The sequence below is a fragment of the Bison bison genome, unplaced genomic scaffold, assembly GCF_000754665.1.
Source record: "Bison bison bison isolate TAMUID 2011002044 unplaced genomic scaffold, Bison_UMD1.0 scf7180017864383, whole genome shotgun sequence".
NCBI lineage: Eukaryota > Metazoa > Chordata > Mammalia > Artiodactyla > Bovidae > Bison > Bison bison.
In genome coordinates this window covers 2177884-2182942 of record NW_011494955.1, presented here as the reverse complement: position 1 = coordinate 2182942, position 5059 = coordinate 2177884, and the positions used below count along the sequence as shown (strand labels likewise).

At 55.2% G+C, this 5059-nt stretch overlaps 1 protein-coding gene across 3 annotated transcripts in view; it reads left to right on the top strand.

Moving 5' to 3' along the window:
- Window positions 1–5059, top strand: part of ZNF667 (zinc finger protein 667) — a 25690-nt gene that overhangs the window by 884 nt on the left and 19747 nt on the right. The gene's annotated exons all lie outside the window — the stretch shown is intronic.

Genomic DNA, 5059 nt, shown 5'->3' with positions numbered 1-5059 from the left:
GTGTGTCTGGCTGAGCTTGTGTGTCTGGGCGCCCGCGACCGCCCGCGGGGCCTTGTCTGGTCGTGTGGTGACGGAGTGTGAGATGAAGGACTCTGTGTGAAGCGTGTGGTGGCGGCGCCGTGCTGTGAGGGGAGGAGGGCGTATGGTGGCGTCTCTGCGGGTCTGTGACGGAGCCGGCCGTGTGGGGACGGGGACGTGCGTCGGGCCCGCGTTCGTGTGTCCCCGCGAGGTCTGTGGTGGTCGTGCGAGGAAGAAGCGACTGCGCCTGTGGGAGGGCGCCGGGGGCGGCGCGTGAGTGTGGCTGTGCCGCTGCAGCGCGTTCGCGTGCGTGACCATGTAAGTGGCCGTGTGGCGCTGTCTGGCGTGGCTGCGTGGTTTGACCCGGTGGCTGTCCGGCGTCAGCGGCCCTGCGGTTGTGCGTGGGTGGCGGTGTCACGGCGCCGTCGTGCTGTCCCTGCGGCCGCGGGAGGAGGGTCCCCGTGGGGAGGACGCTGCGCGGCTTCGCAGGCGTGCAGGCTTCTGGGTAAAATCGGGTGATGACAGCACCCGCGTCTGCGCTGGGACGGTTACCTGGGGTAACGTCGTGAAACCCGAATACCCAGGACGGAGCGTGGCTCAGCCCGGGGCGCCGGGTGCTTGCTGTCGTCCTGGTGGCCGTGTGCCCTTGTCCCCGCCCTGAGGTGGGGGCACAGTGGGGAATGCTAGCGGAATCTTCGTCTCTGAACTTGAGATTGGGCGGCCATCCTGGAAGCTGAGGAGCTGAACTCTTCTGGCCCAGTTGCTCCTTTGGGTCTGTTACTGCAGTAACGCATCTGAAGGGAGGGCAGAGTCAGCCGTGGTTTCCCAGGTGGCACAGGGGTCAAGAACCTGCCTGCCAATGCTGTAGATGCAGGTTCTATCCCTGGGTCAGGAGGATCCCCTGGAGGAGGAAACGTCAACCCACTCCAGTGTTCTTGCCTGGAAAATCCCATGGACAGAGGAGCCTGGTGGGCTGCAGTTCGTAGAGTCAGAAAAGAGTTGGACAGGACTGAGCATGTGTGCGCGTGTGCGCGCACACACACACGCATGCGGTCTTCCTTGGTCTCTGGGACCTGTGACTGCATATGGTTGTGTGTTTGCTTCCTAACAGTGTAGCTTGGGGGACTCTGGGACTTCTGGTTCCATCCCTCAGTTGTTGTGTGATTTGCGGAGAGGTCACGTATATTGCCCCTGGCAAATGGAGATAGTAGTACTGATCTTATGCTTGTGGTGAATGTTAAGTACTGGGTTGGCCAAAAAGTTTGTGTGGGTTTTTCTGTAAAATGTTATGGAAAAACTCGAGTGAACCTTTTGATCAACCCAATCGAAAAGTGCCTGACACAGGTAAGCAATATATAAATGATAATTGCTTTATTATTAGTGCAATAATTGCAGAGATTTCGCAGAGAATAAAATCCACACAGGAAGAAAAGCAAAAAGTGGAGCCCCAGGGAAAGGGTTTCAGGTCGAGAGGTAAAATAACCTTAAAGTCTAGGTCAAGCTTACACTGAAAATTTTTTGGTGAGGGTCCTGGGAGGGCAGGAGCAGAGGGTCTTCCCGGATGGAGCTGTCCCGAGGGAGCGCTTGTGGTTGCCATCCAAGATGGGAAGTGGCAGGAACTGGGGAGAAGTAACACAGAGATCTGGAGACATCTGTCAGCCTGTCCAGGGCTTCTCAGCTTTGGCACTTTGGATGGTTAGGGTCAGATAGTTTTTTGTTGGAATGGGGTACCGGGGAGGGCTATCCTATATTGTAGGATATTTAGCATTATCTCTGCCTTCTACCCGCTAGAAGCCAGTAGCACGCCCTGCTTCCCCAATTTTGACAAGCAGACATGTCTCTGGACACAGCCTGGCGTCCTGTGGCGGATACAGTCCTCCTAGTCAAGAACTACTAGTGTACAGGAGCACGATGAGGGCACACCATGAACGTTCTCAGGGCCTGAGGGTGGGCGGGAGAGGGAGGGGGCTCGAAGAGAGAGGGGGTAGAGGGATATTGTTGTGGAGATGAGAAAGAAGGAAAGGGTATCTGTGGCCTGCAGCCTGGGGAGGCTCTGAGAGGCATCCCTCACTCAGCATTCAGATGCCTGCCGTGGGCCGGGCTGACAAGACAGACTCGGTTTCTACTCATCTGGTGTTTGCATTTAGTAGAGAGAGGAAGTTACATTTATAACAGGTGGCAATAAGTGTCTTAAAAAGTAAAGCAGGGTGAAGGGATAATATGGTGACAGCGGGTGCATTTTCAGTTTTCACACCAAGGCTTCCTGTGGACGTCTCAGTTAACTCCAAAGCCAGGAATGACTCCTTGGAATTCTTTTTTTTTAAAGATTATTGATTTATTTACTTATCTTTGGCTGCACTGGTTTCTATTGCTGCTCTCGGGCTTTCTCTGGTGGTGGGGAGCAGGGGCTACTCTAGTTGCAGTGCGCCGGCTTCTCACTGTGGTGGCTTCTCTTGTGGCAGAGCATCCCAGGCTCTAGAGCACGGGCTCAGTAGTTGTGGCACACGTGGGCTTAGTTGCCTTGAGGCATGTGGGATCTTCCCGGACCAGGGATTGAACCCATGTCTTGTGCATTGGCAGGCACATTCTTAACCACAGGACCACCAGAGAAGTCCATCCTTGAAATTCTTTGATCAGGGAATATAAGAGTTTGAGCTTATCAAAGACTTTCTTCTCTCCAGTGCTCAGGTCTGGGCTTCAACAGGGAGATCTCTGGGGCTCCAAGACTGGGGCAGTAGTTCTAACCTGTGGCTTTGCATAGAGTAGAAATCTTAGAAGATACGAATAAGACATGCTTGGACTCAGGTCCCAGAGATTGACTTGATTATTCCGGCATCGGGCCCCGCCATCAGTTTTTAATTAAAAAAACTCCCGAGAGATGACTGTGTACAAACAGGGTTGAGAGCTACGGCTGTGAGAGTTTGTGGGCTCTTCTGGGGCTTCTCAGTATAAGAGAAATTAATTGATGGCGGGGAGGGAAGAGGAGATTCCAGTGACCGGTGCTTCCAGTATCTTGTCAAAGGCAGTCATGACCGCTGCACCTGGCTGCAGTAGGGACATTCCTAGCCCCATCCCATTTTTTTTTTTTTTTTGCCCCATCCCATTTTAAGTGAGGAAGTCAAATCTATTCCCACGCCCAGCAGAGAAAATGGCGGGGCTGACATTCAGGTGCAAAGCCTGTGTTTTCTGTTCAGCTGTGTTTGCGTCTTTGGAGAAAGTACCTTCCTGTATCCCTGGTATCTGGGGCTTTCAGGTTCAGGGTGAGAGTGAGCTTAAAATACTAGACAGGTGGTACAGCAGGAACAGGCTGGCTAAACAGAGGCAGTGAGACTGTGCCTTTCAGGTGTGTCAGGACCCGTCCCCAACTCGACACCCAGCAGAGCCCCCTGGATCACGGGGGTGCTGTGCCCAGAAGGGAGGCATGCCACTGTCCAGTAACTTAAAAAAAAAATTATTTCTTATTTTTGGCCGTGCTCGGTTTTCGTTGCTTTGCGCAGGCTGTCTCTAGCTGCGGTGAGCAGCCGGCTTCTCATTGCCGTGGCTGCTCTTGTTGCGAAGCAAGGCTCTAAGCATGCGGGCTTTGGTAGTTGCAGCATGTGGGCCCAGTGGTTGTGGCTCAAGGGCTCATTAATTGTGGTGCACAGGCTTAGTTGCTTCATGTCATGTGGAATCCTCCTGTACCAGGGATCGAACCTGTGTCCCCTGCACTGGTGGGCAGATTCTTATACCCTGCGCCATCAGGGAAGTCCCACTGTCCAGTAACTTGTGTGTGTGTGTGTGTTTCAGCAAAACTTTACAAAAATAGTGGCCAGATTTGGCCCACACACTGTATTTTATGGACCTCTGCCTTAGACTATGATTTTTCCACGAGGTCTTGGACAGAATGCTCTGTTGATTCCCCAGGCCATGGCTGGGCCTTGGGGAACCTAGGTGGGGTAGGGAGGACTTCAGAATTCTCTTTCTTAGGCCCGCTGGAGGCCGAAGCACTGGGCCAGGGAGGGGGCTGATGTGGGAGAGAACCAGGGCGGGCAGGAACCACAGGCTACCATGAGCTCATCTTAGGTAATGCTGATTCCCAGGTTTACTCAGGAGCCACCAGCTCCCAGTCCGCGGGACATCAGAGTCACCCAGGGCACTTGTTTAAAAACTTGGGGCCCCGGACCTCAGACCTTCCAGGAGGTTCGGTGAATCTGTGCTGGGGGTTCATCCAGTCTGTTCTCTCGGGTGGCCAGGATGGCCTGGCTTCCACATGTGGTTCCACCTCTCAGCAGAAGTGGGGCTGGTGAGGGACAGAGGGGAGCGTGATGACAGTTTAATAGGCCAGTGCTGTCCTTCTGCAGGTGGGGCAACAGTCTGTAGAGAGACCCGACTTGCCCAAGGGCACTTGGAGCTGATGTCACTTTTCATCTCGGGTTTCTGGCAAGTACTGGTGGGGGGAGGGTTGCAGGTCGCTGAGCAGGAGTCAGATAGATGGTCCAGGGAATGCTTTTTGAGAGAAGTTCTTCTCTGCCTCCTGTGCGTCCAGCCCTGGAAAGACGGTGGCTGGGCTGAGGGCTGAGACTGAAGTCCTCTGCATGAGGAGGTGGGAGGGGGCTGGTGCAGCCCACACGCCCAGGGCTGGGGCCCATGTCCCCTCATGGGCCCTGGCCCCACCATGCTGCCCGAGTTCCTGAGGGGAGAAAGCTGGAAGCTGGAGGATGCAGCCGTGCCTTCTCAGGAGCCCAGGGAGGGGTGGCCTGGGAGAGCAGGCCTGGGAGCTGTGGAAGGCCACCAGGTCCACGTTTGTCCACATGCCGGACGTCGTTTCGTGTTTCAGGCATAGGCCTTGAGGACCTGTTGTGCGGGGCCTGACACAGCTGGGGGCTGGCTGTGATGAGGGCACTCTTGAGTCCTGAGGACAGATGCCAGCTTCGGGGTCCGGAGGGACAGAATCCGCCCTCCCCACCATTGTCACCAGGCTGGAGGGGAGCTTGTGGTCAGAGCCCCAGCTGGGAAAGGAGAGAGTTCCAGAATGTTCCAAGAGCCTGGCCACAGGCTCCAG